We start from the raw sequence: 11,980 nt of genomic DNA on the forward strand, positions 1-11,980 counted from the left end.
CGCGCGTGTGGCGTGCGCTATGTTTGTGTCTGTGGGCGTTCGGTCTGATGGGACTGCGCTGGAGGGCGTGCGTATGTTGAGTGTCTTGTGGCGCCTGCGTCGTGCCGCAGTGCGTATGTTTGTGTCTAGATAGGGCGTGCTAGTGCGCGTGCGTATGTTTGTGTCTGTCGGGCGTGCGTGTGGCGCGTGGTATGTTTGTGTCTGTTGGGCCGTGGTAACGCACGTTGAGCGTCGTGCGCGTGGCGTATGTTAATGTGTCTGGTGTGCGTTGCGTCCGTGCGGCCGTGCGTATGTTCTGTGTGTCTGTCGGGCGCTGGCGTTCGTGCGCGTGCGCTGATTGGTTTTTTGGTTTGTTTTCCGTTCACTTTTTTGTTGGGGGGGGCGGCGTGCGTGTGCGCGTGACGTAGTGTTTTGTGTCTGGAGGCGTGGTGTGCGCGTGGCGTATGTTTGTGATCTGTGGCGCGTTGCGTTGCTGTGCGCGTGCGTATGTTTGTGTCTGTGTGGCGTGCGTGTGCGGCGTGCGTTATTGGTTTGTGTCCTGTGGCGTTGCGTGTTCGCGCTGCGTATGTTTGTGTCTGTGGGCGTGCGTTGTGCGCGTGCCGTATGTTGTGCGCTGCTGGGCGTGGCGTGTGCGCTGTGCGGATCGTTTGGTCCTGTGGGCGCTGCGTTGTGCGCGCGTATGTTGTGTCTGTGGGCGTGGCCCGAGCGCGTTGCCGTCTCGTGCGCTGTGCGGTTATGTTTGTGTCTGTGGCGTTGCCGTGTGCTGCGTGCGATATGTTTGTGTCTGTGGTGCATTTGCGTTGGTGCGGCGTGCCGTGATATGTTTGGTCTGTGGGCAGTGCGTGTTGCGCCGTGCGGTATGTGTGCCGGTCTGTGCGGCGTGCGTCTGTGGCGCGTGCGCTATGTTTGTGTCGTGTGGGCGTGCGCTGAGTTGATGCGCGTGCGTATGTTTGTGTCTGTGGGGTGCGTGTGCGCAGTGCGGTATGTTTAGTGTCTTGTGGGCGTGCGTGCATCGTGCGGCGTGCGCGATATGTTTTTGTGTCTGTGGGCGTGCGTGTTGCGCGTCGCGTATGTTTTGTGTCTTGTGGGCGTGGCCGTGTGCGCGTGCGTATGTTTGTGCGTCTGCTGGGCTGGTGCGTGTTGCGCGTGCGTATGTTTGTGTCTGTGGGCGTGGCTGTGCTGCGCGTGACGTATGTTTGTGTTCTGTGGGCGTGGCGTCGTGCCGGGGAGGATGAAAGTGTGAGACACGAGGAGGAAAGGAGCACGGGAAGCGGAGCGGGTAATGTTTAGGAGTAGTGTCTAATAGCAGGCAGACGCGTTGCGTACTTGTCGCGCGTGCGTATGTTTGTGCTCTGTTGGGCGGTGCGTACCGTGACGCGTGACGTATGTTGTGTCTGTGGGCGTGCGTCTATTGTGCGCGGTGCGGGTATGTCATATGTGTCTGTGGGCGTTGCGTTCGTCGCTGTGGTTGTTGTTAGTCTGTGGGCGTGGAGAGAGACGAGACCGAGCGTGTGCGCCAGCTGCGTAGGATGTTTGTGTCTGAGGGCGTCGCGTGTGCGCGGGAGAGGGAGGAGGATGGCTATGTTTGTGATCTGTGGCCCGTGGAGCGACTGTGTGTACGTCTTGGAGCGCATTCTCTAATCCAGCGTAATTAACAATGCAATCATTGCGCCGTAGGTTTATAACTAACAACAGATGATAATAAATAGTTTTGCGTCGTTAGACTTTAATTTATTAAGGCTATTATTGGAAGGTTAAGTCAGTATGAGATTTCCCTCATTTTTTAAAACTTTTCAGTACATGCGAGTAGTCATCCAGTAACAAGTAAACATTAACCATAGGAGATGCTGGGAGGTAGCCGAATTTAGATGATTATTACGCCGAATTAGATATTATCTAGCCCGAATTATAATTATTAGCGATATTAGATATTATTAGCGAATTAGCATATTATTAGCGGAATTAGATATTATTAGCCGAATTAGATATTTAAAAATTATGCGAATTAGATGGAATTATTAGCGAATTACGATATTATTAGCCGAATTAGCATATTCATTAGCGAATTAGATGAATTGATTAGCGGGAATATAGCTATTCATTATGCCGGCGATCCTCAGATATTATTAGCCGACATTAAGCATATTCATTAGCGATATTAGCATATTATTTTAGGCGAATTAGAATATTATTAGCCGATCTAGAATATTATTAGCCGAAGTGTAAGATATTATTTAGCGACAATTAAGATTATTATTAGCCGAATTAGATATTATTAGCGAATTAGATATTTATTTAGCGAATTAGGATATTATTAGCGAATTAGAGTATTATTCAGCGAATTAGATCCTCTCATTCGCCGAATTAGATATTAATTGCGAATTAGATATTCATTAGCGAATTAGAATATTATTTAGCGAATTAGAGATATTTATGTAGCGAATTAGATATTATTAGCGATTAGACGTGATCTATTAGGAATTAGATATTAATTAGCGAATTAGGCGCATATTAATTAGAACGAGAATTAGCATATTATCCTTCGCGAATTAGATATTATTAGCGATTAGATCATTATTACGCGAATTAGATTATCTTTAGCGAATTAGATATTATTAGGAGCGACAGAGTTAGATATCTTATTATAGCGATTAGATATTCATGAGCGAATAGATATGATTAGCGAATTAGATATTATTAGCGAATTAGAGAGTTAATTAGCGAATTAGGATATTCATCTAGCGATTAGCATATTATGTGCGATTGATATTATTAGCGAGATTAGATATTATTAGGACGAAGGAAGTGATAGAGGAGATATATTAGCGAATGGTAGGATCATTATTTAGCGATGAAGTATGGAGCAAGTAGTGGTGAGGATTAGGGCCGAGGAAATTAGATGATTATTACTGCGAATTAGATCATTATTAATGCCGAATTAGATATTATTAGCGAATTAGACTATATAGCGAATTAGGAATGATTAATTTAGCGGGGATTAGATATTATTAGCCGAATTAGATATTATATTACGGGGCGAATTAGTCTTTTACGCCGAATTAGATATTATGGGTAGCCGAATAGGTAGTTAATTAGCGAATTAGATATTATTAGCGAAGTTCGATATTCATTAGGCGAATTAAGATATTATTAGCGAATTAGAGATATTATTAGCGAATAGATATCATTAGCGACATTAAGATATATATTAAGCGAAGTGTAAGATATTATTTAGCGAATTAGATATTATTACGCAGAATTAGATATTATTAGCCGAGATTACGATTAATGACTTAGCGAATTAAGATATTATTAGCGATTAGATGATTTTAGCGAATTAGATATTTTAGGGAATATTAGATATTATTAGCGGAATATACAGATATTGAATTATGCGGAAGAATTAGATATTATTAAAAGCGAGGATATAAAGATTGAGATTAGCGCGAATTAGATATTATTACGCGATTACGTGCGAACTTATTTAGCGATATTAGATATTATTACAGACGAATTAGATGGAGAAAAGAGGAAGAAGAACGAGGAGAAGGAGAGAGAGAGAGAGAGAGAGAGAGAGAGAGAGCGAGAGCTGACGAGCCGGAGACGAGAGAGAAAAAGAGAGATGCATTGAGAGAAGAGAGAGAGCGAGATGAGAGATAGCAGAGAGAGGAGAGAGAGATGGATCCGGGGCCCAGCTCTGATTAAAGCGAATTAAGAAATGTAACACTGTGTTAAAACTCATGTACACTTAAGAGACAATATTTGGTCAAATCATGATTGTATTTTATCGCGCGCCATCCTCTGCAGCTTTATTAGACCTCAAATTCTTTTAATTATATCAAGAGAAAATTAGATTATGTAATCCCTAGCTGCGATTTTCGCGCTTATTTGTCACTGGGAAGGTTAGCGCGAATTAGATGATTACATTTTTTTAGATGGCGATAACGTGCGTCCAAGAAAAGCGGATCTTTCATATGATCGTAGTATTACATGTCGGCGCGACTTCATTAGACTTATTATTGCGTAAATAAATTCGACGCGCTACGTCGTTTCCGCGGATATATAAAATAAATGAATATATATATATATGTTGCTGTGCTGTGTGCGTGTTCGTGTGTGTGTGTGTGTGTGTGTGTGTGGTGTGTGTTGTCATGAAATACTGGACGCCGCGTGTGTTTGCTGGTTTTCACTGCGATAGTACTTTTGTTGTGCTGGTGTGTGTGTTCGAACGAGAGCATGAAAATTGTTGAATGTTTTGAGACTGTTGGTAGTGTGTGGTGTGGTGCTTGGCGCATGGCCGCGCGGTGGGTGGTGATTTCTCTGGCTCGTGTAACTGCGTGCGCGTGCCGCTCGTCTAACCTCTGTCTGTCGTGCGTGCGGCCACATTTTATTTGTAAATTACTATTGCCCCAAAAATGATGTGTTATCAACAGACTTGCAAAAATCTGTCTTGTTGATGGGTGAACACGGTTGTGGGCCGGCTGTGTGTAGTCGTGTGTGTATGTGTGTGGTCTGTGCGTGTGTGTGGTGTGTGTGTGTTGTCTTCTAGCGCTGCGCTTGTGTGTTTTTGGTTCGGTGCTGTTCAGTTTTGTGGTGATTGATGTTCTCGCTGTAGTGTCTACTGGGTGTGACTGATCGTGGTGGCCTGTGCCGCTGAATTATGTTAACCATGATGTAGTGACCTCAGGTCGACTTTCGACCGTGTGTGGGTCCAGCGTTTTGTGGTGGATCGAGAACTCGTTGTGTAGTGGGAATGAAATCCTGTGGACCGCGAATTTCAGTGAATGTCGCTGCTTGTGTCGCATAGTGTCCTCGATGTTTGCGGGTGAAGTGTAGTAGATGACTGTGTGTGCTCGCGCTCAGTGAGACGTGTGCTGACGTGAGCGGTGAGGAGGAGGCCGATGTGTGTGTGTGTGTGTGTGTGTGTGGTGGATAATAGTGGCGAGGAGAGGAGTAGTGTGTGTGTGTGTGTGGGAGGGTAGTGGTGGGCGAGAGGGGACGAGGGAGGAAGAGATGGAGAGAGAGAGAGAGAAAGATTTAGAGACTGTGTCGGAGTAGATCGTGTGGATCGTGCATGTGAGCGGCGGGTAGGGCGGACGTGCGGCGGTGGGGCTGTGGGTGCGCCGTGCGTATGTTTGTATGTCTGTAGGGTGCGTGATGCGCCGTTGCGTATGTTGTGTGTGGCTGGTGGCATGCGTGCGTCCGGATGCGCTGCGGAGGGGTGAGATATGCTTTGTGTCTGTGGGCGTGGGTAGAAAGAGAGATGGAGTGCGGATGCCGATTGATGTGCTGTACGTGTTGGAGGAGGCGCATGGCTAATGCCGGCGAATAGGCCAGTTCCTTTGCAATATCGCCGCCGCTTTCCGGTGTGGGTTTTCTTTGCAGTAACTTGTAAACTAACTTCATGTGTAAATAAATATTAGTTTAGTCTTCCGGTTGTAGACTTAATAACTTATATCAATGCTGCGCTTAAATCTGTGGATGCATGTTTGGCGTCGGCTATGTATTATTTCTTCGCTCGTGCCAGGGCGGAACTCGAGCGAGGGCGCAACAGACGGGGTAGAAACCACCGTCTTCATATACCACGGGTAATCATCCGTACGCTGCGTGGCGTAGCAACCAGTACACAATCAGATGTCAGATAATAGTTAGCGCACTAGTTGCCTTAATTTAATAACTGCATCCCATTACTGCCCTGTCGGCTGACTTGCTGAATAATCCCTGCCTCCGGCCGCTTTCATTCCGGACACCGACTGGTATGAGTATCAATGCCTAGGCCTCTTATAACGATATGCTAATTATTACACACACACACACACACACACACACACCCACACACACACACACACACACACACATACACACACGTACGCTGCGTCTAATTAGGTCCTTCACGCCCAACAAGTAGCTATTACGTTCACACGAACTGCCGCAATCCGGGAGACAGGTAAAATAAGGGGGTGCCTCGTTTCACACTCGGATTAATAGCATCTGGGTCATTCATTAGCCTTTGTGGGACATACGCGGCTGTAATGTGCTCATTGGGGTCAGTAGTGCACACTCTGCCAGGGTGGACAGGGAGCCAAGGCGGCGGTTCGCCGCACGAATGTATCGCATACCTAAGAACGGGTGACGGAGTTAATTCGTCTTAGATTTACTGTCTGGAAGTCAGTAATACGATTGTTCGTGCAATCGTTTCTGCATAAAGCTCTCAGACCGGTGTAGGAGAATAAAGAAGAACGCAAGCTAATCTAATTAAACTTGTCTCTCTTAGCTCTCCGACAAATTCTAAATGCAGTTTTAATCGAATTAGAACTTGTGTGCGAATTACGTGCAACGATGTTTACCGAGAAACAGTGTTATACTGGTTACTACTGCTGCGGCTGCTGCTGCTTTAGGCTTGTTAACGCGAGGTGACGTAACACACACCCACTCCATCGGTTGATCTAGTTTGATATCGCCTAAAAGCGCGTATCGTATTACATATTGTGCAGAAATCCATGCTAATCATCGGGTTTGAAACGCCCATTTTAATGCTACAATGAAAAGCTCGCCTTTTCAGGCGCGGAAACTAGGAGGTAAATGTGCCGGTTGAGGCCATTCGAGAATTCTACTTATTGTGCAGCGAGCGTGCGCACGGGCAAATCAACCCCCCCTCCCCCTCCCGCCCGATCCATCCTCATCAAATGCGGTTTTTGATTTTTTCCTCAATACACATACATAGCTGGGAACGTCAGTCAGCCTTGCCTATCGTGTGTAACTCCTTCTCCATCCTTCACGGTCTAGTTGTAGCCGTCCCGTTACGCGCGTTTTCTTATGCTAAACCGGAGTGCGAAATAGCCTGCCTGCATAGAGTTAGTGTTGTTATAGTGGAAACTCGAACGTATACGTACGTATGGTCATTAAGATGCATCGGACATATACCGAGCGCGGTTTTTATTGGGTGGGTATCGTACATATTGATGTGCGGAATCTGTATGGCAAGGACAGAGGAGAGTCATGGTATCTGTCACGCTGCGATGGGAAACGCGCACGGTGCGCTATATGAAATATATATATAAGGGGTGTGTTTCCCAGCCGTCATATTTCACGGTTTGCTTAACGGAGTCAGTGTCAATGCGTTTACGACGTGGAACACCAGCTAATAGCATTACTGTTCACGAAGTTATATAGATCCCACATAAATCCGACCGAACCCCCCTTTTCTACGAACGTAAAACTCGTGTTGTATTATCATACCGATTATATGAGCCCCGAATATATTAGATATTTATTATTATTGTGCTTATTATTCAAGGATTCTTTATTTGTATCGCATTCCTTGCGATATCTAGATACAATATAAATGTCGTCTTATATTCGTTCGCACCAAGTAATAATCCAAGTGTTTTTATAAATAATCCTTCCCGACACAGGATACCCTAGAGATGATGTAAGCATAATTATTTGTTGTTAATTGCAATACGAAGGCCATATTTAGAGCTATTTACATAATTTCAATTATTTGCATCACATGTGCGAGTTGTTGATGAAATATTCGCGTGTAATTAGCAAGGAAATAGATGTAATTAGCCAGGAAATAGATGTAATTAGCGATGATTTAGAAGCGCGATGTCCGTGAGATGCTGTGAATCATGAATCTGTGAATTGCGTTTACTTGTGATTTTTTTTATATGATAAACGGTATTTTCTGTGTAGGCGTATGCGTGACAACGTTTTAGTTTGATGCTCGGCCGACCGAATATTACGTATGTATAGGGAGCGAATTTTACACCATAATGACCGAGAAACCGTTAAAGCAAATCTACGCAACTTTCAATCAGGTTGAAGATTGAATGCATGTATAGAACCACGAACTCACGCAAGCAATCCAGTTTTGACGTCCCAAAAACCAAAGTCATTCTTCGCGCAATAAAAATGTCCTGGCTACACGTCGTTAACTCGCGCGTGACGTGAAAGGTAATATCAGAGAAAACGTATAAGATCTAATGTGAGACACATTCATCCACCTCGAGCGATCATACTGGTGGCAGCTATGTTAGACAATAGTTACGTATGGTATTAGTATGCTCTTGTCTGAAAGCCCTCAACCGATCTGTTGTCGGCCCCACCAAGTCTGACCTATAAAATCGCGTCCATATATCAACAGCGCACACCCAAGGTTTTCCCGTTACGCGGGGTTTTCTGCCCAGCATCGTAAAAACGCGCATTCCAGCTATGGATGGCAATGCTGACCCAATTGATACAATAATAAAGAGTATTCGAACCGATTTGTAGAAGAAATCAGAGGGGAAAAGCGTGCGTCTGTGCGTGAGTGTGTGTGTGTGTGTGATTGGCGGACATTGTTGGTTGTTGTCTTCAACGTCGTACATGGTTATTATAGTCGAACGCTCAACGCCCTCTATCGCCTGCGTAATTAGTTCGAAATTTCAAGGTTTTCGAAAGACGTGAATTTCGAACTGTAACTGCTGCAAGCGATGTTATTATACAAGCCACGCTAACTACAAACGCCCTCTGTTAACTAGCGGAAAAAATTAGTCTGTATTTTCTACGAAATGTTGCCGGATGTTGAGATCACGTGATTCACGTGATATTCATAAGCTTCTGTGTTGGTCTGTGCATCAAGATGTTTGCCGTCATTGTTAATAAAAAATTATTTTTATTATTTTATCAACTGCTTTGTTTGTGCGCAAAGTGTAGCTGAATTTTTTTTTATTAGCAATAGCACAAGGCAGTCATGGTGCGAATAAACAAATCAAAATACCATTAGGAACATAGAACGATGGAATAGCTTTCATTTAGCTCTACTCCAATATATGTTATCATCCTTCCCATTTTTATATTAAAAACTTTTAGTTGGAAGGACTGGAGTAAAACAAAATCGTAGAAAAATAGTTTATATCTTAGTCACTGACGTATTTATAACTATATATAGACTGCTAAATTTTCTGAGATGTGATGTCGATCCAGATGGTGTTCGTATAAAATGACTATATATGTCGCATATATATATTTTATTCGAAATAAAATCATCGTATAAGCGAAATATGACAGACTATGTCAAGCGGGATGTTCAGGATGTTCATTATGTTATATATATATAAATACTTGCTTACTATATCCCGTTTGTCTCGCAATGGGTGGTCCAAAAGATAATAGAAGAACACTATTGTTCGTCTAACACGCGTGTTATTCTATTATCTTTTGGACCACCCATTGCGAGACAAACGGGATATAGTAAGCAAGTTTCATTTCCGCAATGGATAATATTTTTAACCTTATATATATATAAATACATGATCCTATATATAAGACATGACACTGTAATTCTTTAGTGGCTAAGAGCGCGCGCTTCGCTAGCTTACCAAACCAAGCTTAATGACAAAGCTATATGACATTTTATTATAGTCATTATTTCCTCAACGCATGCGCCGTTCGCTTTCTCCCCTTTGGTAACCGCAGTGACCAATATCTGTGTTGTGGTGACCACACTTCTCTAGAAAGCGGCCACGCGTGTCGTGGCAAATATTGTTCCAGCCCTGTATCTCAAGAGCACTGACGCTACACGTACACACGGTCCCACCCTGCGAAAAGAAAAGAGCACATTCTTGCAATTGGGCGGACTATACCCACCCATGTACAGCCCTGATTCCCAGAGCCAATCCCTGAGGCATGCTGCACACGGGAACGAAAGTATATACCATTTCTATATTCAATTTTACCAATCAATGTCCCATATATGTAAATTATCTAGACTGGCAGCGCCCTACGATCGCCCTCATATTTGTTACAGGCGTGTCCGCTATCAAATACGAATTAAGGTATGTGGTTAGGGTTTATAATCACAGTTGCAGAGGGCGAAGCTAGCAACATAGACATCTATATATATGTTCCCAGTTGATGGCTACAGGTAAGATGGTATCTGAGAAGGCCGCTGCCTCGTGGATCTGATATTGCCCTCAGGCTTAAATAGACCCTACTAACTGACTCTCCCCTTCACTCTTCATATCGCCACGAATATCTTCCCATCTGTCTGTATCTCTGTCTGTCGATCTGTCTGACTGTCTTCCTGTTTGTCTGTTTGTCTATTTGTCTGTTTGTCTATCTGTCTGTCTGTCCGTCGGTTTCTTTTGCTCAATTATCTTCTCTCTTGTTTCTCTCTCTTTCTTTTCTCTCCTAAACAAAAGCCATTTATCTTATTATATTAATCCAATTATATTATATTATTGGCCGTTCCATCCGCCTAAAGTTTTCTCACTCAACAATTTCTACCGATATAGTAGAATAGAAGGCGCGGAATCTGCGAAGTAGCGGCAACACGATCTCTTCCCCATCCTATATCGATTGTGGGCCGTTTTAGTACGCACTCTAACGGCTCGTATACAAGCCCTTACAATCGGTCGGTATTTTTTTGCCTACTCAAGTCAACACGATTTGCAACTATTTGCGAAAATCGCGAAAACCGGGTCACGACAAAAGCTTCTGTCCGGGGTGCGTTCGTGTGTCCCGCACGCCACCGTCTGTGTCTGCACTCCACGTCCCCCCCCTTCCTCTACCCCCCGATACACCCACCGATCGTTCGTGCCTACAAAGTTTATCTTGTTCTAAACGTCCTTTGCCGAAACGTTTTCACTTTCCAATAAAAATAGCGCGAGACGCCGTGGTGTTGCTGCGTGACTGTGAGGCACGGACAAACGCTACGCCCCCTCGTATCCCTACGCATTAGTTCTGCACGGGTTCCCTCGACGCTGGCTCCGCCTATTGCGTGAGCGACGAACTTATTACGTGGGCCGGCGGGACGGCGTGCCACACACGGGCTCAGCTTAGCGAGCGGTGCAGCAGGCGAGATATAACGGGACGTCACAGTGGACCTGAACTATAGATCGTAGACTACGCTGATACTAGCCTAACTACGAATAGCAGGCAGTCCATGTGATCGGACTTTGGATATATACACGAAGCCGAGAGAGAAGAGAGAAGAGAGAGAGAGAGAGAGAGGGAGAGGAAACGGAAGACCTCACCAGAGAATAAGGAAACAGGGTCAGCGCTCGCGCAACAGGTAAGAACGACTATTCACGAATTCTAGTTCATATTTGTCTTCGGCGGGTAGCGATGATTGTGCACGCGTATATGCACAGGTGCTTTCCCGCGCACACACAATGGACTAGTGGCCGACATCGGCAGTAGCCATATGACGGAAACCGACAACTAGCCACTGGTCAACCTTTCAAGCGGATGTGGAATAATTTACTGCTTCCACATTAACGTCATGGTAATTCCACGTTAGGGAGCGTGTATCTACGACCAGCCGAAGTAAAGATATAGAGATACTGCCCGGGTGTACAACAGCGCAGCAAAAATTCATTAAAATTTAACATCCTTGAGGAATTTCAGTGAGACCGAAGCAGGCTTTACGGTTAGGATTGCCTTGAACACAAGTGTCGTCTGCACGTTTTCCATTTAGGACGGACTGTATAAATTACACTTGGATGGTCCCTGTCGTACGTGTCACCCTGAATGACATGATTGGCATTTTGAAAAGCGCAGTCGAATTTATAATTGGAACAAATTTAAGGTTATGTTAAAACGGGTAGCCATAAACGCTCGTGTCCCGACAGACGCGTGTGTCGTAACAGTGCACCAGGTATAAACATTTTTGCATAAATTATCGCGAGCCTTAACCCGTTACCTCCTATACATCGTCACGCGAGAATCAATTATACGAAGCGAACGAATGCAGGACTGCATGCGTACGATGTGTGTCAGTAACGTAGTTGGTGTAAATATATCATTGCGATATCAATCCTGCCGGCCATTATCATTGGTGACATATCGTATAAACTATTATGACATATCCGTGTCGACAATAACCAAAGCCCACCGACCTGCCCCCAGCCACCCGTCAACGTCACCAGCACCAGCAGAAGCAGCAGCAGCAGCAGCAGCAGCAGCAGCAGCAGCAGCAGCAGCAGCTTAATGC

The 11,980-nt window shown here is 44.7% G+C and overlaps 1 protein-coding gene across 1 annotated transcript in view; it reads left to right on the forward strand.

Moving 5' to 3' along the window:
- Nucleotides 1-10,804: 10,804 nt before the first annotated feature.
- LOC106805368 (latent-transforming growth factor beta-binding protein 2-like) overlaps nucleotides 10,805-11,980 on the forward strand; it is a gene marked incomplete at its 3' end in the record, with an annotated part of 31,620 nt that continues 30,444 nt past the window's right edge. The window contains 1 exon segment of the mRNA XM_014806933.1: nucleotides 10,805-11,059.

Source organism: Priapulus caudatus, unplaced genomic scaffold (assembly GCF_000485595.1).
Source record: "Priapulus caudatus unplaced genomic scaffold, Priapulus_caudatus-5.0.1 Scaffold111, whole genome shotgun sequence".
NCBI classification, from domain to species: Eukaryota; Metazoa; Priapulida; class Priapulimorpha; order Priapulimorphida; family Priapulidae; genus Priapulus; species Priapulus caudatus.